General features: G+C 50.0%; 1 protein-coding gene across 2 annotated transcripts in view; it reads left to right on the plus strand.

Annotated features, from left to right (window-relative positions):
* SFMBT2 (Scm like with four mbt domains 2) overlaps positions 1–24,438 on the plus strand; it is a 194,793-nt gene that overhangs the window by 63,506 nt on the left and 106,849 nt on the right. The gene's annotated exons all lie outside the window — the stretch shown is intronic.

Below are 24,438 nucleotides of genomic sequence, written 5' to 3' on the forward strand. Positions count from 1 at the left end.
TTAAAGGAAACCATTAAAGGATAAGCATACACGGGTGGGTGGCGTGGGAGGTACGAAGTATTAGTTGTAAAATAGGCTGTAAGGATATATGGTGCAACACAGGGAATGTGGCCAATATTTTATAGTAACTACTAATGGAGTATAACCTTTAAAATTGTGAATCCCCATATCGTGCACCTGTAACACGTAATATTATCGTACAACAGCCATGACAGAGGGATAAGCGTACCTAGTAGGGGGTTCATTGATATCGAATCGAACTGTTTTAAACTTCTTCCATCTTGCAGTGCCTTTGGGTAAAACTGCTTGTCTTAGGGTTCTCCAGAGAAATGGATTCCCAAGGATTGGTAGAGGTAGGTAGATGGACCCATCGATATGAGAGAGGTATTGTTTTAAGAACCGGCTCTTCAGACGTGGAGGCAGAGAAGTGCCATGACCTGCGAGGTGCGCTGGAGACCCCCGGGCGCTGCTGTGCTCTCATCGGTCCAAGTCCGGGGGCCTGAGGACAGGGCAGCTGGTGGTGTAAATCCCAGCCTGAGTCTCAGGGCCGGGAACCAGGAGCCTGATGCCCAAGGGCACACGGCCAGGCCGAGAGTCATTCCTTCTTTTGCCGTCTTTTTGTTTGCTTCCGGCCTCAGGGGACTGGATGCCGCCCCCTGCCTGATTGAGGTCATCGTCTTTCTGAGGGCATCAGTTCCAGCGCCAGTTTCTTCTGGAAACAGCCCCTAGACACACCCAGAAAGCGCGTTTTGCCGGCTGTCTAGATACCAGCCTCTTGGCGTCTTGCCTGATGAGGGTTTTGTAGCATCTTTTTCCCGTGCTGGAACCTCAGTGCCGTCTCAGCTACGCTCCCTGACCGCATTCAGGTGTGTTCATTGGGAAAAGTTGAAAGAAACAGCGTAGGCCAGCCGTCACAGCTGGGCACGCCTGCAGTCGGAGCACAAACATGCAGGGCCCGTCGGTCGCAAGAATTCATCCGGGTGGCTTCCATAGAGACCTGTCCTCGTAGAGGCGGCGTGGGTTTCAGGTCACCTGTCCTTCCTGGAGTAACTATTCTGCTTTCTTTTGGGTCAAGATTGCGTGTGGGTTAGACGTGGAGCAGAGGCCAGGCTTCCTTAGCTCTGTGAATTCATCTGTGAAGCAGGAGCCGTGGGCTGGATCCGAAGTTCTGTGTCGGCCACAGGAGGGGGGCGGTGAGGGGTAGAGGAGCGACCTTGAGGAAAGACACCGCTGAGACTCAGGTGCGGATGGGTGGAGTGGGGGGCGTGAGGGCCACGCCGTTTGGAAACCCTCTCCCTGGAAAGTCACATTGTCCGCCGACCCCTCTCGGGAAGAAGACATCATTCTGTGTCTCCGGGGTGAAGGCCTGTAGGATGTGTCCTTTTTTTTTTTTTTCTTTTTAGGGCCACACCTGCGGCGTATGGAAATTCTGTTAAGGGGTCTAAATGGAGCTCCAGCTGCTGGCCTGCACCACAGCCACAGGCACGCGGGATCTGAGCCACGTCTGCAGCCTACACGGAGCGAGGCCAGGGATGGATACTCGTCGGGTTTGCTGCCGCTGAGCCATGATGGGAGCCGTGTGCACCAATACTGGTTGCCCCAAATATCTGCTAAGAAGCGGCTGGAAGGACAGAGTGCGCTCCATCTGTGTAATGGGGTATTGCTCAGCCTTAAAGCAGGACGGACTCTCGCTAAGCGCAGCCACCGGGAGAAATCTCCAAGACTGGGCGGAAGGGTGAGCCTCCCAAGGCTGTGCCCTTTTGGAGTCCGTGGATCCGAAATCTTTCAAAGGCACGCTGTGCTGATGGAGAAGAGCCCTCTGGGCGGGGCTGTGGCTGGAGGGAGGGTGTGACCATGACGGGGCACGGGAAGGACATTTGTGGGGGGTGATGACCCATCCAGAATCCTGACTGTGGCGGTGACAGTTCACACCCACAGCTGTGTGAAAGTTCATGCAAGGGCATGCCCCGGAAAGGCCAATTTTGCCTTGTAATAATAGAAAAAAATGCAAAAAGCTGATAGCCTCACTTCTTGTGTCGGTGCCGGAGAGGCACGTGGGGCAGAGCTTCTTTCAGGGAGACCTGGCGTCTTTCCGGCGGCTGGTGGTCCAAGCTGAGGGTGGTGAACTGGGGGCCCCCGGTTAGTGCAGGATCGCAGGGAGGTGACGCTTCCTTTCGGGGTGGCGTTCCCAAGAGTGTCTCCTTGTGATCATTCTCTTCCTCTGATTTTACGGAGGAAAAAATTGGATCAGTGTCCTTATGAGAAGAGGTACCAGAAGGCTCCCTTGCTTTCTGTCTTTGCAAACAAAGAAGAAGTCACAGGAGAAGCCAAGAGAAGAGGCCTCCGAGTGGAACCGACCTTGCAGGCTGGGGAACTTGGGTTGTGTAAGCCCCCAGGCTCTGGTGTGTCGTCATGACAGCCCAAGCTGACTAGTGCCCTGTAGGTGTCTGTTAGTTGGTATAAATCATGGGACGTTGGTGACGCCGAGGGTGGCTTTTCTCTGCCTTCGTGTAAAGGGGTCATTGACCCTGACAAGGAACCCAGGAACCCAGGAACCGAGTCCAGAGAGGTCTTTCCTCCCCCGCCCCAGGGCTGAGGCTGGAGCTCAGTCTGTTGGTTTGGGGGAGTTCCTGCCTGGTCTCTGTCTTCTCTCTTGAGGGCCCTGTCTACTGTCACCTTGTGCGGTCCTTATTCTGTTACTTGTCACCCCCGTGCTGTGGCTGCACCGCAGTGTTTAGCAAACCTCCCTTGTCCAATCAGCTGCCTGTGCTGCAGAGGGAACCTCCTCCCGCAAACACACAAAAAAATTTGTATTTTCATGTCTGCGGTTATGATCCTGATTCATGCTTAGAGTTGGACAGGCGACCGGTTTAGCAAAGGCCTAAAGGAAACTCAAACGCTGACGAACCTCATGGAGGAGAAGCGCCCCGTTATCTTTGCAGACAGCTGAGAACCGACCTCACAGCTACAGCCCCGCTGACACAGGCAGAATCTCACTCCTGGGGTCCTGGAGTCCTGGGGTCCTGCCGTAGCTGCTTATCCCTAAACTACTTCTTACTAGTGTTCATGGATGCGCTTGGCGGTGACTGTGGATGGAGGTACAGCCTCTGAAATGACGGCACGAAATTCCGTTGTACATATGGACTCGGGTGGATGGAGCTGGTTTCTGGATGGATTTTGAGGATATGCATATGCATATCTATATATATTGATATATATATATATATATCATTGGATATTTAATTTTTAAAATTAAATTAAATTAAATTAATTTTTTTAAGGCTGTGCCCCTGGCATATGGAGGTTCCCAGGCGAGGGGTCGAATCAGAGCCGCAGCTGCCAGCCTACACCACAGCCACAGCAACACGGGATCCAAGCCGCACCTGTGACCTACACCACAGCGCATGGCAACACCCGATCCCTGACGCACTGGGTGAGGCCAGGGATGGAACCTGCATCCTCATGGATGCTAGTCGGATTCGCTTCCGCTGAGTCCCAATGGGAACTCCTCGCCAAATATTTTATATATAAATACATATTTTTTTCTAAACCAAGATCACACTCCTGTGCAAAATTCTTCGAAGACGTCTGTGATCATCTCTGCTTCGAGGAACTTCTTGCCAACCTGCGTTTTCTTTATTTTCAAACCTTTTGGGGGGGGGCACATCACATGTACAGAAAAGTGCAATGATTAAAATAAAAAAGACCCTGAGCCCCGTAGAGCTCTGTCACGTCCTCCCGTTTCCACGTACCTCAGACGGAAAATGTGATCCCGGGACCCGCGTGCCTTCCTTCCCGGGAGCTGCCCTGCCCCCCACCCCCCCCCCCGTGGCGAGCGCTCTCCGGAGCTGGCTTCCCCCGTCGTGTTTGATGTTGTCTGTTCCCTGTTAGTGGTGGGAAGGGTTGTCTTACGGGTTTTCAGACTTTGCATCAATGGCACCAGTACAGATGATTCTGCACTTGGCTTTGTAGGCTTCTGCTGCCCACTATCAGTTCTCTTCACCGTGGAGACTGCAGGTGTTTTTCCCTCAACTTCCGCTCTTAGTAACATTCCTACAAAGAAGAGTCTCGGCCACATGGCTCCATGTGAGAGAATTTCTCTCCGGATAGTAAAAGAATTGGTTTCCCTTGTGGTCGACTCAACAGGAGCAGGTGACAGGTTCCATTTTCCCACATCCCTGGCAGCGCTTCATGGTGCCCGTGTCTGATTCCTGCCATGCTTTTGCGTCTCGTCCTGTGTGTACTGGCCATTCGGGTTTCCTTGGGTGGTTCTTGGCCCCCCACCTCTGTCCACTCTTAAGTCTGTGGGTCAGGCCCTCCCTAGTGTGTGTCTTCAGGAGGCATCCTTTCTTGATTCCAATCTCTTCTTGTGTTTTGCTTCTGGGGCTTCTGAGGGCTTCAGGCTCTTTCCTCCCTCTGCAGTGGCTCTGTCGTCCTGCTTCTCGGCACGCGTGGGGGTGGTTTCGGGCGGCCTCTTCTGTTCCAGGGCGCTGGTTTCCCTTCCCTGCACCCATCCCCATGCCTTCGGTACTGCAGCTTTACACACGCAGCCCTGCACATCGAGCCCCACCTCTTCTTCACTGACTCGGGCAGCTTTTGTCAGGGACGTGTGCCAGGGGAGTCAGGCCTCCTGGGGAACCTGGTGACCCCGTCAGCTTTTGGAAATGCCGAGGGGGATGCAGGGCTGTCGGTGCTCAGGGCTGATGGCTTTCAGCCGGAAGCTGGCTCCCGTCGCACCGTGTTGGTTACAGATATGAGCATTTTCTTTTCTTTTTACCACATGGAGGTTTCCAGGCCAGGGGTCCAATCGCAGCTGCAGCTCCCAGCCTGCACCACAGCCACGCAATGCCAGATCCGAGCCGTGTCTGCAACCTGCACTACAGCTTGTGGCAACGCCAGATCCTTAACCCTCTGACTGAGATTGAACCTGCATCCTCACGGACACTGTGTCAAGTTCTTAACCCTCTGAGCCACAACGGGAGCTCTCTAGATAGGCTCATTTTCTGTGTACCATGATGAGACAAGTTTGGGAAAGACCCGTCCTGGTGAACCGTGGTCCTTTGACCTTCCACATAAATTGAGAGGTCAGATTTGTCAAGTTTCCTGCAAAAGCCCACGGGGAGTTTGGTTGGAGTTGCATGGAACTTATTATTAATTGGAGAACTGAAATCATTATGGTGTTAAGTTCACTTGGCATTTTCCAAAAAAGAAAAAAATTGCATTGTAAGTATTAACATTCCCATTTCAATCTGGATGCGCGGTCTCAGAGCATCCAGATACATTTTTAAAAAGTCTGATCCTCCAGCGGATTCTCTCTGAGGAGGTGGCTGAGACAGTGACAAAATAGTGAAGTAGGATATTGTGACGAGCCTGAGACCTCAAAGCGAGAAGAGATCACATCCTCCCCATCAGCTAACTCAGGGACTTGGCACATGGCCCGTCACGGACCCGGAGACTGGACCTTGGCTCCCTGACCTTGTTTTACCTGCCAGGACTCTTAGGACACCCACGAATGCTGTCCTGACACCTGGAGTGACCCCTCCTTTTTAAACGGAAGATACACATTTTCTTTTTTCAGGGAGAGCCTTCCTTCTCCTCCCTCCCAGAAAGATGGTTCATTTGTTTTAGAGACAAGTGATCCCGTAATAAAACTTGTCATATTATTAATTAGAAAGAGCAAATGCTGGGTCCTAAGGGAGAAGAGCCCTCAGTGACAGTTTACACAGGAGTGGTTTTTGTTTTTTTTTTTCTTTAGGGCCACACCCACGGCATAGGGAGGGTCCCAGACTAGGGGTCGAATTGGAGCTGCAGCTGCTGGCCTACACCACAGCCACAGCCACAGCAGATCCAGCAATGCCGAGTCTGCAACCTGCACCACAGCTCATGGCAACGCTGGATCCTTAACCCACTGAGCAAGGTCAGGGATCGAACCCACATCCTCATGGACACTAGTCCAGTTCTTAACCCACTGAGCCACAGCGGGGACTCCCAGAGGAGTTTTTTTTTCAGGCGGTTTATGTCGTTTCCTCTCCTGTCACTAGCGGTAGAGGAGCGGGAGCTTGGCAGGGCTGGGAGGCTGGCAAATGGGAATCGGTAGCTCTGACAATGGGGCAGTTTGCATTGACAGAGTCCATGATTTCACTCTCCCAGCGAAGCTTGGCATTGGGGGTTAGCGTGAGATAGTAAAACATGTGGACTTTGGGGCCAGAAAGACCCAGACTTCAATCCCTGCCTTAGCGGCCCCCCCCAGATTGAGTGGATTCCAAGTTAGGTGCCAAAAGCTTCGTTTTCTTCATCTGAAAAAGGAGGGTGATATTACTTAATGCTCCAGGATGGTGGCGAGAGGGAGGAGAAATGCCATATGTATACTTTTTTCTTCTTTAATGTTTCGATGAGGACTGGGCTGGCTTTAACGATCGTACGTGGAGGTCGAGCAGAGGCAAGTTCGTACGTGGGACAGAGGCCTGTTCGCGACAGGCCCTGCCTGCGAGGCTCAGAGGCCTGGCCCTTTTCGTGGAGGCAGTGGGGAGCCACGTGGTTGATGGCTCTGAGTTCCAGTATGTCACCGCCCAACAACAAACAGCAGCAGCTCCATGTATTGTAAGGGACCCGGCTGTCAGCACGTGTGACCCCTGCCTTCCTCCGGGCAGTGTATCTCTCTTCCTGGAGTAGAATAGGCCCGAGAGGCAAAACATAAAATCGAAGGCAAGCAGGTCTCCCTCACTGAGTAGCAGCCTTTGTGCCTTGGTTCTCTCGTGATCGGTTGTCTGAATGGTCGTGGGCGGCTGCAGCCCAGGGGATCACCCACTCGTTTCGGTTATACCGCAGGGCAGGATATTCGAGAATACTTACAGAAGCGATTTCACATCCTTTGAGGAGGAACTGAAAAAAAAAAAGTGAGCCGTGAATTATTTTGAAAGCATCAGCAGCTGTACACTGAGGCATCTAGTTTGATAAGAAAGGAAAACAAGTTCGGTGCATTTCAATTGCCTCCCCTGTGTGACAGCATATTAAACTAATGAGGATGATTCATCTTGCCAGCCTGGGGCCAGCCTGGGCTTGTCAAGCTTGCTTTCTCTCCCTTTCTCTCTGGCTGCACCTAGTGGAATTCCTGTAGTTTCTATATTGTAAAAAAAGATGCAGCAACAGCCACACGAAACAAAACTTGAGGAGTTCCTGTTGTGGCTTGGGGGGAGAAGAACCTGACATCGCGTCCGTGAGGATGCAGCTTCAGTCCTGAGCTCGCTTCGTGGTTGAAGGATCCAGTGTTTCTGCTCTGCGACATAGGTCTCAGCTGGAGCTCTGATGTGACCCCTAGCCTGGGAACTTCCAGATGATGTGGGTGTGGCCCTAAAAAACCAAACAAGCAAAAAAAAAAAAAAAACCTCCTAAAAACTTCAGGATGTACCATAACCAGATATTTGTGATGCTTGGGATTCTTAAGCTATCCAGAAACAAGTTTAGCTTCCTGGAGCATGTTATGTTTTTCCCCAAGTTCAAGGTCAAATGAAGAAATGGTTCAAGTTTCCAAAATGGTTCGAGTTCTCTTTGGGATGTCACGGGCAGCATTGTGACATTGTTCAATTTTGGATTTATCTCACCTGAACCAGCACAAATAGTGCTTTTGCAGATACAGGGAAATAATTGCTGCTCGATTTTGAAGAAAGGCAGCTTGAATGGTGTCTAGCTCTCACTCTTATCCTGGGATGACTGTGAGCTTGATGATTTGGGGGTTAGTAAGATCTTTACAAGCAGACTTAAATGTTTTTTGCTCGCATATTGATTACTCTGCCTCCAAATTCTGAGACACCTGGTTTTGAGGATGGTTTCACACATGGAAATCAATAAATGGGATATGTCACGCCGATAGAATGAAAGATTATAGGATCATCTCATTAGATACAGAAAATACATTTGACCAAACAGCATCCTTTTGTGATTAATGCCCAACCAATTGGGTATATAGTAGGAACATATCTCAATCTCATAAAGACCTTGTATGACACACCCACAGCCAGCATCATACTCAGTGCGAAAGACTGAAATCTTTTCCTTTGCCATCAGTTATAAGACAAGGACGCCCCCTCTCACCCTGTCCATTTAGCGTCCTACTAGAAATCCTGGCCAGAGCAATCAGACAAGAAAAGGAAATAAAAGACAAATAGGAAGGGAAGAAGTGAAAGTATGTTTGTTTACAGATGGCATGATATCACATGTAGAAGAGCCTAAAAGCTCCACCCACAAACCGCTAGAACTAATCAGTAAATTCAGTAAAGGTATGAGATGTAAAGTCAGCGAACAGAAGCCAGTTGTGTTTTTGTCCACTGACAACAGAACACTTGAAGAAGAAAAAAAGGAAACAATCCTGACCACAGTAGCATCCGAAACAATAACCTAGAAAGAAATCTAATCAAGAAGGTGGAAGAGCTGTGCACTGAAAATGATGGGCTTTGATGAAAGGAACTGAAGAAGACGAATGGAAAGATGCCAGGCTCAGGGATGAGAAGAATTAATATGGTTACAAGGTTCCTATCACCCAAGGCCGTGGCAAGATTATTCACTGAGGAGGGCACAGCTGTAGTGTTAACGGTGTTTTTCTGTGCGTGTGGTTAATAAATCCGCTGGGTATGTTCTCTGCCTCCCACCTCCTCTCTGATTTTGTCTTCCAGGATGCATCTTTCTCACTGCCTTGCTGGGTGGTTCAGCTCCTTCACCATGCTACAGGCAGGCGGTGTTCATTTGTACCCCAGGGCCTTTGCACTTCCTTCTATCTTCTTACCTTACCCCCCCCCACCCCCCTTGTAATTGCAAGGCTCACTCTCACTTCAAGTCTCTGATAAAATGTCACTTTTTCAAACAAGCCCTTCCTCCCAGTATAAGAATCTGGCCCACCACACTGGCAGGCGTCTTTCTTTTTTTTGGCATTTATCATGGTCTGACATGCAGCATATGTGCTAGCTGGTTGCTCCTTTCTCCCAGCCCACAGTTTTGCTCACTGCAGTCCCTCAGCCTCTAGGCTCTGTGTTTACTGAAAAAAAGATCGACTAGATAGCCTTGGGTTGCTAAGTCACATTAATGCTCAAGACATATTTAACAGAGCCCGTGTGTTAAACTTCTCTTCATGAAAAGTAAATGGTGTTTAGCTCGTCCAAGTCATAAAATTCACAATGGAGCCAGCATTCCTGCTTAAAGCGTGAGAACTTGGCCCCAGATGTCCTGGGGATTCAGGTGTTCTAAGTGGGTGAAAAAAACCCATACTTTAAGAAGTGTAGCACAGGGAACTGTATTCAGTATCCTGAGATAGAAGTTCCCGTTGTGGCTCAGTGGGTTAAGAACCCGACTAGTATCCATGAGGATGCAGTTTCAACCCCTGGCCTTGCTCAGTGGGTTAAGGATCCGCCATTGTTGTGAGCTGTAGTGTAGGTCGCAGACGTGGCTCAGATCCTGCATTGCTGTGGCTGTGGTGTAGGCCGGTGGCTGCAGCTCTGATTTGACCTCTAGCCTGGGAACTTCCATAGGCTGCAGGTGTGGCCCTGACAACACCAAGAACAAATCCTGAGATAAACCGTGATGGTAAAGAAAAAAGAATGTGTGTGTGTGTGTGTGTGTATGTGTGTGTATCTGAATCACTTTGCTGTCCAGCAGAAATTAATACAATGGGATAAATCAACTGTACTTCAACTAAAAAGGAAAAATGTGAAAAGCACAGACACGTGTGTAATAGCTAAAGAGATATATAGTGGACCTGTGGTTTTAGAATGTTGTGAGGATGTGATTTGGGGGGGGGTCACGTATCTGGAAGAGCTTCCTAGGTGGAATATCGGGAAGCAAGGTGGAGAAACCCCGATCAGTGAAAAGAGGCAAGAGCTTCTTCCTTACTCGATGCCCCTGCACCCCGTGAACACAGTGTGTCTTCTGAGTTAGCCAGACTTTGAGGGTTAGACCCACCTGTAGCAGCACCACATATACATATGCTCAACGCCAGGTCCCCAACCCGCTGAGCCACCAGGGAGCTCGTGCTGAAATATTTTCATCTAATCAGTGTCCGTTATTCGTCTCAGAAGCCCTGGCTTTTCTTAAAATGATGCCTGTCCTTGTAATATTTCGCTCATGTTGTGGATCGTCTTGCAGTTGTGCCTGGGATCTGGGGCCTCGCTCGTCTTCCACTTTCCCGTCCGTCTTCAGGAATGCAGGCGACAGTCATGCTCACCAGGCGGCTCTGTGCCTCTCCTTGTGGATGTACTAGAATTGGAAACCACTTCTGTGGTGTAAGGTCGGTATGTGAATGAACATTTTTCCTAGGCGGGTGAGTTGCCAGGAGGAGCTGACTCTGACCTTGTACCTCTTCCTCTGTGGACGCGGTCGACTTGGCCATTAAATAAATGGCAGTAGGGCTGATGGGTACAGTTGGTGTCTAAGGATGGGGCCCCATGCCTGTACCCGGAGGCCCTCGTTCCTTTAAACTCTCCCCTGATACGGTGTTGGCAGCTGCGCTCTGTGTCTGTTTGGCCCCATCGGCCAGACCTCAGTGTATCGCACGCAGTCTGAAGGTTCTGGAAGGGCTGGTGTTTTCAGATTATGGGGCCGTGAATTCTACTTACTTTGCTCCCACAGGGCAGGGCAGCTTTTTGGTGTAGAGGCTCGCGGCCATGGCCGTTCCTTGGCGTGCTTTCTCTCATCGCCTTTGGTTTTGAGAAGGTTAATTTTTTGGAAGGGGCCACATCTGTATTCCAAAGCATTGGCCGCGAGCGGTTAAACGGTCTATACCACGGATAAAGACCTCAGGGCTCTGTATTCTTAGCCACTGGAGTACAGCTTTGCGAGCAGCTGTTTTCAGGGAAAGGCTGGGAAGGTTTCAGAATCGGAGAGCCCGAGACCGTTGCCTTCCAGGCGGCCTCTCGATTGGACCCCCAATGGCAGAGACTCTCCCCACCCCAAACTCACATGGCCAGGTCCTACTTAGAATATGGATATTGACTAATCTGAGAAGGGAAGAGATGAGGGGAGGGCCTGATACCTGCCTGTTTCTTCCCAGAGGAGGAGGAAAAGTTCTCTGAGCACGAAGGCTCGACTTTGGACCAGCGGGTAGCAGTGTGGGGAGCCCATTTGGGGGCCGTGAAGGGAGAGAGAGGTTTTTAGTGCCTGAAAGGAGTCCAGGCTGTCGGTTTTCAGTTACCCTGGCTGTGGAAGGGGAGGCTGGATCACCGGGTGGAGGTGTCGCGTGGGTGGCTGATCTGGTGGTCGATGAGGGGCTTGTGGGCTGTTTTGATTGTACTCAGTACACACACAGCACAAGTATTTCACCAAACGGTGCAGACCTTTGGAAGGGTCATGGCGCTGTGTCATGAGCTGACTTGTGTCCCCTCAGAATGCCTGTGTGGAAGTCCCACCCCCAGTCCCCCAGCATGTGGCTGTATTTGGAGAGGGGCCCTTAGGACAGGACTCAGGGTGAGAGGAGGTCAGATTCGTGGACCTGAATCCAGTCTGACAGGTGGCCCTGCAAGGAGAGGCCTTTGGACCCCGCCTCCAGCCTCGAGGACGGAGACGTGCATTTTTCTAGATAGTTAAAAAGCTATTTTCACGAAGATATGTTCGATTAGAACCTCGTGAGGGAAGTGTGGGTTTAGGACACACCCTGTTCTGACACTTCGCTCTTCCACCCAGCGGACGGTGGCGGCCACCCCCTCCCGAGACCAGACCCGCCGCCTCTGCCTGCGCTGCTCTTGGGTGGTGTGGCCGTTGTGTGGTGTGGCCGTTGTGTGGTGTGGGTGGGGCACGGCGTTTATTTAGTCAGCATCTAGTATTTTGTGAGGTTTTTCTCCGTGAGGGCTGCACCCAGGGGAATTCCCTTGTACTTGTTGCATTTTTGTTTTCTTTTTAGGGCTGCACCTATAGCACACGGAGGTTCCCAGGCTAGGGGTCGAATCGGAGCTGTAGCCGCCGGCCTGCACCACAGCCACAGCCACGCAGGATCCAAGCCTTGTCTGTGACCTACACCACAGCCCACGGCAACGCCAGATCCTTCACTCACTCAGCGAGGCCAGGGATCGAACCCGCATCCTCATGGATCCTAGTTGGGTTCTTAACTTGCTGAGCTCCCACTTGCTGCATTTTAAAATTCATTTTTCCAGTGATTTTTAAGGTGTACGGAGACTGCTCTATGCAAGTGAGTGGCGTGCGTGGTAGATCAGAGGATAGTTCTTTCAGGTGCCTGGCCTGAACGGAAGGCAGCGTTGCCTTTGGTGAGTTCTCCAGCGGTGGGCAGACCCTGCGAAGCCCCTTTGACCTGGCCAGGCTCAAGGACATCCCCAAGTTCCAGAATCAGGTCCATGCGTTTTTCTCTCCGATCACGATAATGCGCTCATCTTCTGAAACTATGTCATGTGGTGTGTGTACCTGGCCAGTAATTAAAATCCCGGTTTCAGGGCTGTATAATTAACCACGGGCAAAAAAATAAACCCCAGCCTAACTTTCTCCTGGAGGGGGAGGGTTGGGAAATATTTTGATGTGCCGACAGCCCCTTCAGTGAAGTAGCTGCTGGCTACAACCTCCACAGGCCATTAAGATGAGAACAGAAGCGTCAGAGCCGTTCCAGCTTGTTAATTTGCTCGTTGCTGATGGGCACATTCATAAAGTAAGCACTGCGGCTGGAGCCCCGTGGAACACGAGGCCGCTGTCCAGTATGGGGAGATGTAAGGGCCAGGCGCCTGGGGTCCCGTGTTTTTCTGTTCTTTCTCAAATTCCTGTTACTTTGGGCTGCAGACCTCCTCTTCATCCTGCGATTTCCTTTGCTCTGCCACTGTTGTGGTTTTTTTTTTTGATCTTTTGTCCTTTTAGGGCTGCACCCATGGCACATGGAGGTTCCCAGGCTAGGGGTCTGATCGGAGCTACAGCTTCCGGCCACAGCCACAGCCACAGCAATGCCAGATTCTTAATGCACGGATCGAGGCCAGGGATCGAACCCGCAACCTCATGGTACCTAGTCGGATTTGTTTCCGATGCGCCACGACGGGAACTCCTGCTCTGCCGTTTTTAATCCCAGGAGAATGTGGCTCCTGGATTCCTAGATTGGTCAGGTACCCATGCAGTTTCCACGAGAAGCTTGGCTGCCTCGGTGTGTGGCCAAGGCTCCCTGAGGCCCCGGGTTCCCTCTGACACACCTGCTGCATCCTCGGCCTCGAGGGGGAGGGCGTGCGGCTGACTTACAGCTTCTGCCTGACGGATGGTCCAGCTTCTGTAAGCGATTCCAACAAACAGATGCTGGGCCAAGAAAATGAAACGGCTTCCGCCAGTGATTTCTGCGGTGAAAAGAAAGCCTTTGAATGAGTTCCAGACGAGCTTTTCAGAAGTGGTGGCACTAGTCACCCCCTGACGCCCGCACGTACATAAATCCTTTTTTGAGAGGCCTGAGAAAGTGCTGTGACAAGTGGAGTTACAGCAGATAAATTTGGCTCATATATTTTATCTCCATAATCTGAGAGTGATTTTTATAGCTCCAGCCTCGATAAAGCACAGCCAATTCGTAGGACCGAATTTTTCTTGTTGTCAGCATGACGTGAGCGGGGTTTGGACGTTAAGTGCGCTGGGCGGGTCATCACCCAGCTTGCGGGGGGGAGATGGTTTATTGCTGCTCGACCGCTGGTGGGGCTGTGAGTCAATCTAGACGACCCCCGGTGGGTTAGTCACTCTCGGATGACGGTGCAGGGGCTGATGGATTCAGGAGCGTAAATTCTCTTTGAAAACCACTTTCCATTCTGAGCAGGTGGATTCGCAAATAGGAGGACGACCAGTCTCCATCAGTGGAAGGATCTGCCAGTTTGCAAGTTCGAGGAGGAAAACGTAGTCTCCGGAGTGTCCTAATAAAAGATGAACAGCTGAGAAATAGCCCCTGGAAAGGTCTGGCTCGGGATTCATCTAGCGAAGTGCAGCGAAGACAGCTGTGTTCTTATGCTCTTAGAAATTCAGGTGTCGGACACACAGGGAAGAAGACCTTCGACCTTTTTGACTTTTAAGAAATTTTTAAATTGAAGTACAGTTGATTTAAAATGTGTCAACTTTAGGTGTAATTCAGTTATACCTATATATATGTATATGTATATCTGTATCTATATAGGGGTTCCCGTTGTGGCTCAGTAGAAATGAATCTGACGTGTATCCATGAGGATGCAGGTTCGATCCCTGGCCGCACTCAGTGGGTTAAGGATCCGGCGTTGCCGCGAACTGTGGTGTGGGTCGCAGACGTGGCTCAGATCCTGAGTTGCTATGGTTGTGGTGTAGGCTGGCAGCTGTAGCTCCGATTCAACCCTGAGCCTGGGTACCTCCATATGCCGCAAGTGTGGCCCTAAAAAGACAAAAAAAAAAAAAAAAGAATGCATATATTTTTTTCGGATTCTTTTCCCTTGTGGGTTTTTACAAGATGTTGAGTGTGGTTCTGTGTGGTGTCGCGTGGGTCCGCGCTGGGTGTCTGCTTTGCAGGTGGCAGCATGTACCCGTTAATCCCAAACGTCCTCACTCATCCCCTCCTTCCCCTTTGGTCGCCGTCGGTTTATTTTCTGCATCTGTGAGTCTGTTTCTGTTTTGGGAATAAGTTCCCCTGGATCATTTTGTAGCTTCCTCATGTAAATCATCTCTGGCGTCCGAGGCGACCTCCGTCCTGGGTGGATAATGACCCGGATGGTGTCGCGGGATTTTATTTTTTTGACTTAGAGGAAAATGGAATTGTTGTCCCCCGGGAAAACTTTGTAACCGAGGCTGACATTCTTCTCAGGTCGTGTGTGTGTGTGTGTGTGTGTGTGTGTGTGTGTGTGTGCGGCCACCCTTTCCTCTCCGGAGCCGGCATGGAGTTAGGAAGGGCAGCTGGAAGTGACCAGAAGAAGAGAAGACTCTAAGGGAGGCGCGTCGAGGAGAAACCAGACAGATGCTGCCCACGTGGAACGTCAGGGTTTCTTGGATCATCGGCCTGTTTTGTCACTGGCGTCACTATTTTCCTTCATTTGAACAGACTGAGAGTGACTCCCTAGAATATCTCGCAGAGTCCCCATTGTGGCTCCGTGGGCTAAGACTCTGACCTGGTCTCCATGAGGATGCGGGTTCGATCCCTGGCCTCGCGCAGTGGAGGTAGTGTTGCCATGAACTGTGGTGGAGGTCGCCGATGCAGCTTGGATCTGGTGTGGCTGTGGCTGGGGTGGAGGCCGGCAGCTACAGCTCTGATGTAACCCCTCGCTTGGGAACTTCCATAGGCCCCAAGTGCGGCCCTAAAAAGAAAAAAAAAAAAACCAGGAAAAAATATTTTTCATTGAAGGTAGTCTGTTAATGAGTCCCCTTTTGCAATGGTCTGATTCTTTCGTTGCTTAGAGGGACAGGACAGTGACGAGGTCCCTTGAACCAGAAAAGGAGGGCGCATTGCAGGGTGACCCGCCCTGGAGGGAGACGCCGGACACCGGCAACGGGAGCAGGTGTCACGACACTGGCCTCTCAGCTCCTGGCTTTGGACTTTGCACCTTGTCCCGACCTGAGCCTTTTCCTTGGTCTGAAATGACAGGCTGTGTGTGTGTGCTGGCAGAGGCGTGTCTGTGCATCACGTCAGCTTGGGGCGTCTGGTTGGATGGCAGTGCCCTCACTGAACACATTTATACGGTTGTGCTGTATCTCTGTGAAGAATCCCCCTGCCCCACGGTGAGACCGATTTTTCCTTGATTTAGCTTTATCCCACGAAGGTCAGTTCTACCATATTCAATATTATATTGATTTGAATGCTCTGCCAAAGGAAAGAAAGTGTGTGTTTGAACCTGCTTCCTGGGTATTTTGTCTGAACCAGTGGGTCTCAGTTAGGGAGGATTCCCCCCGCCACCCCCAGAGTCATGTGGCAATACCCGGAGACAGTTTTGGTTGTCACACCTGGCAGGGAGGAGGGGTTGGCATTGCTGGCATTAGAGGGTCGGGTCCAGGGACACGGGTAAATACCCGACTGGGTAGAGAACAGCCCCCCACCACGCCGATCTGTTCCTCAGTGGCAGTCGTCCCAGGGCTGAGAGATCCTGGTCTAAGCTGCGGACAGCTCCGCCCTTCCCAGGGGCGTGTTTAGCCTCTGGGGCTCCACTACCTTTCTCGCTGAGCGGTCTTTGGCTCTTTCTTGTTACAGACCCGCCCGCGTTGCTGACATGATGAGTGTGGAAGGAAGCAGCTGCGGGAAATTGCGTGATTTTTTTTTTTTGTCTTTTTGCCATTTCTTGGGCCGCTCCCGTGGCATATGGAGGTTCCCAGGCTAGGAGTTGAATTGGAGCTGTAGCCACTGGCCTACGCCAGAGCCACAGCAACGCGGGATCCAAGCCGAGTTTGCAACCTACACCACAGCTCACGGCCACGCCGGATCGTTAACCCACTGAGCAAGGGCAGGGACCGAACCCGCAACCTCATGGTTCCTAGTCGGATTCGTTAACCACTGCGCCACGACGGGAACTCCATGCGTGATTATTTTAACATCAGAATAAGGAGAGGGTGTATATCGCTTTATAAGTGTGTTGGGGTAACTAGGGTAGGGCCGTAGAGTATCCGTAGGTGCACCGCCAGCTGCTGTAATAGAGAAACCCGAAGTTTTGGAGGCCTGATGCTCTGCAGTCGACGTAGTAAATTACCTTGGGCAGCGGTCTGTGCCCTCGTCACAGACCAGGGGGGATGGATGGCAGGCTTTGCTCTAGGCCCCTATTCATGGACTGGGTCCAGGGCCGGAGGCCTCCCCAGGGAGCGGCTGTGGTTCTTGGCTGCGCACAGGTCTGCATCGGGCGGGTCATTGGACTCCCCCGTGACCTGGATTTTATTGCAATCGAATGTTTGTTGACTCTGAAGCGGCTGGTGAGGTCATCAGTCTGCTGAACAGGGCCAGACACATAATATGTTAATAGGTGCTGGTTGGTCCACAAATATTTATGAAGCCCCTTTAAAGGTTTGAATGGGTAGCATACATTTGCTTCTCCGGAATGCTTCTAGAAAATCTTTTTTTTTTTTTTTTTTTTGAAAAAAAGAGTGCCATTGAATGTTGAACTGATGGCTAAAATTTTTGCAAACTGATGTGGGATGATTGCGTTTCCTATGTTATTATTAATTATTTTGTGTACAAACATCGGGATTAATGAATGAAGAAACAGTAGGATAAAGGAATAAGATTCTTCAGGTGCTCGGCTTCATTACCGATTCTGGAACTATTTAAGTTTTCTCTTTTTTTGAGTCAGTTTTTAGACATTTGTCCTTTTCCTCTATTTTAAGAATATCAGCACAAAATTGCTTGTATTCTCTAGTTACCTTATTTAAGTTCTTTATCATCTGTAGATGTAACTTCTTTTACTCCTAACGTTCTTGATGCCTTCTTTTAAAAACATTCCTTGCATAGGTTTGCCAATTTTATTAACTTTTAAAAAGAATTTTGGGCAGAGATTCTTTCTATGTTTTTCTTTTTAGGTAGTTTATTCTAGTTTTAATTTTTTTCTGATTTTGATCATTGGGTCTTAGCTCATTAATTTTCAGCCTTTCTTATTTTAACATAATCATTTGAGCTTATGAATTTCTCTTCATTTCTCAAATTGTATGTATATATGTATGTATTTAATTTCACGACTGCACTCACAGTGTATGGAAGTGCCTGGGCCAGGGATTGAATCCTAGCCGCAGCTGTGACCTACACCACAGAGTAGTCAGTTTTTCAACATCCACAAAATAACTTGCTGGGGTTTTGATTTGCATTGAGTCTGTAGAGCATTGAATCGGTCGATCATGACTGGAAGAACAGATCTTCATAAGATTGAGTCTTCCTATCCATGAACAAGAACATCTGTTTGTTCCTTTATTTAGTTCTCCTTTGATCTCATCATAACTCCCTCTTGCTCAGGGGAGGTCAGCCCTTTTGTTCTCATCAAGCCCTTCAACTGATTGGACGAGGCCCACCCACACGAAGGAGGACAGTCTGCTCACAAGTCCACCATTTAAAATATAAATCTCATCCAAAAACATACTCTTGGAAAAAGGATAGTGTCTGACCAAATATCTGGGCACCATGATCCAGCCAATTTGACACATAAAATTAATCATCAAAAGGCAGTCATGAAAACTTGAAAAATAGACTGACTCATGTAATTAGGTATGTGTGAAGGGCATGTTCATTTAAGTTGTGTGCAAGCTTCTTTCTTTCTTTTTAAAGCATATCCGTGGAGTTCTGGTTGTGGCCCAGTGGAAACGAATCCGACTAGGAACCAAGAGGTTGTGGGTTCAATCCCTGGCCTTGCTCAGCGGGTTAAGGATCCGGTGTTGCCGTGAACTGTGGTGTAGGTCGCAGACGCGGCTCAGATCTGGTGTTGCTCTGGCTGTGGTGGAGGCCAGCAGCAGCAGCTCCGATTAGACCCCTAGCCTGGGAACCTCCATATGCCATGGGTATGGCCCTAAAAAAAAGACAAAAGACAAAAAAAAAGAAAAAAAAAGAAGAAAAAATCCCTAAGGGGAGCGCTGGGGAAAATTGGAACAGAAACTGCTTTTCTGCAGCAAAGAAAGTAACTTTATGGAAAGAAGTGAGTCAAGGATGAGAGAGCGATACCCAAGAGAGTAAAATCTTTTAGCAAGCAAGTGTCTTATTCCTTTGAACTTAGAGCTCTGACCTTTGTGAGGAGTCAGTTTGATCTTCTCTTTTGCAGTGATCACTAATAAAAGACCTGTAGGAGATTCTTCCTAGGAGAGAGGGAAAAAAAGTCGCTGACTCTTCGGAAGGGTATTCCTGAAAAGCAGGAAAATGTCTAAAGCCATAGCAGAATGTCTAAAGCGAGGTCTTGACAGCCAGAGAAGAATCACAGGAAACGTGCAAGAATAGAGAAATTCTGTACCTTACTGGATAAAGGTCTCTAACCAGTGAACAATGATAGGGTTTTAAATTTCTTCTAAGCGTTTTAGCGGCTGTTTATCTTCTAGCTCTTAAGGATATGATATAGAGTGATATGAGTTATACCTTGAGAATGGCATAAATTGTTCTTATCTTTATGGCTCCTGTTTCATAAGTCACGGCTGCTTCTAGTGCTAAGAGGTCCTGGGGAACTTCAGAGAAAGCAGTTGGTCCTTGGGGGGTAAGGTGTGGATGGATACATAGTATATGGAGTACCTTGTATTTCTTTAATCTCTGGGTGGTGCCCTTGTGGGAGATGAACGGTATCAGTGGTGCCTGATGGGGGAAAAGTGTCCAGAAGGAGACCTCAAGGGAAATATCATATTTCTGTCTTGTCTTGTAAGCCATCTAATGCCGACTCAATTAAATGAATGAGCTCTTGCTTTCTGGGTTCCATATGCCGAAACTAGAATCTTAAACGATAACTTTACATCACATGTAAGCAGTGACAAATCCAGGCAAATAAAAGAAGAAGCAAAAAGCAGTGGGGGAGTTCCCCTCCTGCCTCAGCAGGTTATATACCCGACTAGTATCCATGAGGATGCAGGTTCGATCCCTGGCCTTGCTCAGTGGATTAAGGATCTGGCATTGCTGTGAGCTGTGGTGTAGGTTGCAGATGTAGCTCAGATTGGACCCGTAGCCTGGGGACTTCTATATGCCACACCTGTGGCCCTAAAGAAGAAGAAGAAGAAGAAAAGCAATGGTGGTTCCTCTGCAAATGTGTTGGTATACTGTGGTGTCAGGTCATAGGTTTGGTTTTGTTTTGTTTTTTTGCCTTTTAGGGCCACACTTGTTTGTGGTATATGGAGGTTTCTAGGCTAGGGGTCGAATTGGAGCTATAGCTGCCGGCCTATACCCACAGCCACAGCAGTGCAGGATCTGAGCCGAGTCTTCGACCTACACCACAGCTCATGGCAGCGCCAGATCCTTAACCCACCAAGCGACGCCAAGGATCGAACCTGCAGCCTCATGGTTCCTAGTCGGATTCGTTTCTGCTGCGTCACGACAGGAACTCCTGTCAAGTCGTAGTTTATTGGAAGGTCTGTGTAATAGCTCTGGTACCAGTGGTTCTTAATCTGAATTCAACAAGTTTCATACCTAGAAGAACGTGAGACGAGGCAGGGGCTGGTTGGGGAGAGGTGGGGGAATGTTTCTTTGCAGAGGGAAGGAGACGTGCAAAGCTTGGGATGCAGCCCTTTCGAAGAGAAGGGTTTAGAAAAAAAGCAGCGTCGAGAGCCAGCGGGAGGAGGGTCGGGAGGGTCCAAGTCGTGACGCCCGGATTAGGAGTCAGAAATTTAGTCCAAGATTCAGTGTCTGGGTGACAGGACCCCATACCTTGTTTTATTTATTTTATTTATTAATTTTTTTATGGCCACACCCACAGCATATGGAAGTTCCTGGGCCAGGGATTGAATCTGAGCTGCAGCTACAACCTATGCTGCAGCTGTGGCAATGCCAAACCCTTTAACCCCTGGTGCTGGGCTGGGCTTGAACCCATGCCTCCGTAGCGCCTCAGGCTGCCACATTTGGATTCTTAACCCACTGTGCTACAGCAGGCACTCCTTTCATGCCTTGTTTTAAAAGGCTCATGCTGAATATCATAGTGAAGAGCTCAGCTCTATCTAACAAGGAATATGTATCATAAATAAAGAGCTCCTGCAAATCAATATTTTTCAGAAAGATAACTCTCTAGAAAAATACAAGGTGTGTGAATAGTAAGTTCCCAGCAGAGAAATCTGAATTGTCATCAGGTTTTGATGCTAAACCTCTGATGATCAACAAGGTGGAAACGGAAAAGTCGGTTTCATGTGCTCGAGCGTGGTATCAGATTTGGAGAAGTCTGATAGTCAAAAATACTGGCAGAATGAGGAGGAAGGGGCACTTCTATGTCCCGATGGTCATAGTGTAACTTGTAAGCATGGTTTTGGGGGGTGGTCTGCCTGTGCCTCGTAAGTGCTTTGCTTCTCTGCTCCTGCCGGCAGCCGGGGGAGCACACGCCCGTGGCGGAACCTCCTGTGGGATGTAATGTCCAGTCTCAGCTTCATCCTACTTACCAGGAGCCCTTGAGACAGCCGAACATTCTCTTCTTCTTTGAAATATTTCCATCCGTTGATAACAGATCTCTAACCAGGCACACGGCTATCCAGGTAGGGTCGGAGTGTTTGTCGAATGCACGACGGGTCCCACTGGGGTCTCTGCTGTCACGGGCTCTGGATACCTTCGACAACACGTGTTACAGATTTAGGAAGAGGCTTCCCTGGGGAAAGGGGGAAACGTATGTAGACCAAAGGTTCATGCAAAGGAGCCCCCATAGCATCGGAGAGCACTGCTGGGCTGCAGTGTGGGTAGGCGTCTTGGTGGAGGGAGCCTTGGACTCCGTCCGGGCTTTCCTCTAAGAACCATGCTCGCCCCCCACCCCGCAGGAGCACTTGTGGGTGCTTATTTGACCTCGAGAAAGGGAAGCTCATCTCACGCAGAACTTCACAGGAAGGCTTATGGCTGCATCGTCGGTCAAAGCCAATGTCAGGAAGCCACCTGGACCCTCTTCAGCGGGTGCCTGCAGAGTGGTCCATCCATACGGGGAATCATGTACAGCAGTAAGACGGAGGGAACCCATAGAGGGACCTGATGAATGACCATGTAGCGTCCTGGATGCCGTCTACAGGACGTGACAGTGTGTGAAGTGCAGCCAGTCTCAGAATTCTCTTTTGAGGACACTTTTTAAAAAATGATTTTTATTTTTTTCCAGTGTAGTTGGTTTACCGTGTTCTGTCAGTTTCTACTGTACAGCGGTGACCCAGTCACACACACATATGTATACATTCTTTTCCCCACATTATCCTCCATCACGTTCCATCACAAGTGACGAGAGAGAGTTCCCTGTGCCACAGCAGGATCTCATTGCTCGTCCACTCCAAAGGCAATAGTTTGCATCCAGTAACCCCAGTTCCCGGTCCCTCCCACTCCCTCCCTCTCCCCCTTGACAGCCACAAGTCTGCTCTCCGAGTCCATGAGTTTCTTTTCTGTGGAAAGGTTCATGTGTGCCGTATATCAGATTCCAGCTTTTGAAGTGAGACGGACTGGCGAAGAACGAGTGGGCTGGTAAGGGGTAAAGTTTGGGCGGGAGGTTGCTTAGCACGATGGAGTTGCTCTGTGGTGATGGAATCTGAGTGTGGTGACCGTGACACAGATCTGTGCAGTTGGGAAGGCGCAGGTGGGGTGACAGGAAGCTCAGAGCTTGGTTTTGTAGATGACGGGTGTGAGGTGCCCTCCAGGGACATGCGTGAGGCAGGCGGCTGAACCCGGGGTCCTGAGGCTGAGAGCAGAGGTTGCGTCTGGCAGGTGTGGCTGGTGTCGATGGGTAAAGGGCAGGGGAGTTCATCCATGGAAAACCACAGAGCCAGCCGAGGACCGGCCCCTAAGTAACCCTGAATCTTGGGACCTTAGGAGGCGAGGAGTTAGAGGGAAGAAGCTGTGGGTAGAGAAGCAGAGACACGTCCGTCCGGAGCTCTCAGGGGACGCCGTCGGGGGTGGGGGGTTGTCAGTGGGGTTGGCCTGTGCGGGGCGTGCGGGGCGCGGGCGTGAGAAGAATAAAGAATTAAGTCTTTGCCAAGTTGGGTTTTGAAAGGGAGCAGAGAACTAGAGTATGGTCGGGAAGGTGAATTCAAGATGTTTTTAAAGTTTGTTTGCTTATTTTTATTTTTTATTCTGTGTAAAGATGAACGGTTCCAGAACTTGGGGGTGATGGGTCAGCCTAGTGTTTTTCTCTCCCCTGCAGGTGGAAGTCCAGCGGCTGTGGTTTCCGAGGGGCCAGGGTTGGTGGGGGGAGGCTGAGTGGGGAAGGCCAGGCAGCGGGTGACGGCCAGCTTGCGGGACTCGGCTGTGCTCCTGAGCTGGGCGACACAGTTGGGATGGATGGTGACTGAAGAGCGTGGCGGTGGGGTCCCTTCAGGCACGTGTCACCTCACCTCTTGTGTGTCCCTGGTAGGGATGCTTTGCTGTGCCTCCAAATACTCTGTAACACCCCACCCCTCAGCTGTCCCTTCCTGCAGGTGGGTAAGCAGTAAGGTCCTTACCTTATTAGACAGACAAAATGAAATGCAGTGAGAGCTTGTTAGAATCCGTCCATCCTTCATTAAGATGCAACGTGCATGAGTTGGGGGAACAATTTAACCCCTGCGAAGTGAAATTGCAAAGCAGTGGCTCAGGCCATGTTGGAGTCTCCCGTGTAGATGAAATAAGGTTTGATGCTGAGTTCTGTGATTACCTCAAACGGGCTCTTTTTCTTCTTTCTCTGTGCTTTGGTGCGTAACACAAAGAACAGAATTTTCTTTGGCTTCTGGACAAAATAATGGCTCTGTGGTGTCAGCTTAAAGTTGTGCATAAACAGCCGCTCGTGTAAACGTTCGTCCTGGGCTTCATCTCCTCCCCACTGATCTCCTTCTCATAAAAAACATCAGCAGAGCTCCCTGGTGGTGCAGCAGGTTAAGGATCCGGGGTTGTCATTGCCGTGGCACAGGTTCGATCCACTGACGTGGGAACTTTGATGTGTCACGGATGCAGCCAGAAAAAAAGCCACATCAGCAAGTGACTGTCTCCGGCAGTGATCTTTGTGCAGGACGTATCCCGTTAAGACTGTTGCTGCTGAGTTTAACCAGAGCGATTGCATTTTACTTCGCTATGGCAGCTGGTCCATTTGGTAATAATGCAAAGAAGCAGGAAGAGGAAAGAGAAGTGCATTGAGTCCCACAACGGTTTACACGGGGAGTTGCTTTCCTTAAGGAAGATTGTTATGATTATTTTGGTACCAGTTTGATGCTGTGATCACGATGGCAAAATGAGCGTTGATACCCAAGCGAGGGAGCGGCAGGCAAGAGAGTCAGTGGTGAAACAGTCGCCCTCCCCTGGAAGGCATGGCTATTCTAGTATTACTCTTTCAAATTAATAAAATAGTAACTCTGAGAGTTTATATTCGTGGCCACGGTTTTGTGTCCATCGATTCGATTTCCCGGTTTATTAAAAGTTAGATTTGGAGTGAAAGTCATCGTTAGCTTCAGTTAAGACATCGCTTGGGGACATCGTGTGTGTGTCCTTCTGGAAGAAAACTTGCTTGTGTACACACGTGACTACAGGACGGAGGGAGTGACTGACCGCATTTCCAAGGGTGCTGCCCTCGCACGAGGGTTGATTGCCTTCCTGCCACTCGCCTCACTCGGCTGATGACTGGTGGGAAGTTCCTGTGTATTTTCTCCCTTAATCCTTGCAGCCATCCAGTGACATTGCTGCTACTAAAAGTCACATCTGGGAGTTCCCGTTGCGGCGCAGTGGAAACGAATCCGACTCGAATCCATGGGATGTGTGTTCCATCCCTGGCCTCGCTCAGTGGGTCGGGGATCCCGTGTTGCTGTGGTGTAGGTCGCAGATGCGGCTCGGATCCCACGTTGCAGCGACGGTGGTGTAGGCTGGCAGCTGCGGCCCGGATTTGACTCCCGGCCTGCAAATTTCCATGTGCCGCGGGC

This window comes from Phacochoerus africanus, chromosome 12 (genome assembly GCF_016906955.1).
Source record: "Phacochoerus africanus isolate WHEZ1 chromosome 12, ROS_Pafr_v1, whole genome shotgun sequence".
NCBI classification, from domain to species: Eukaryota; Metazoa; Chordata; class Mammalia; order Artiodactyla; family Suidae; genus Phacochoerus; species Phacochoerus africanus.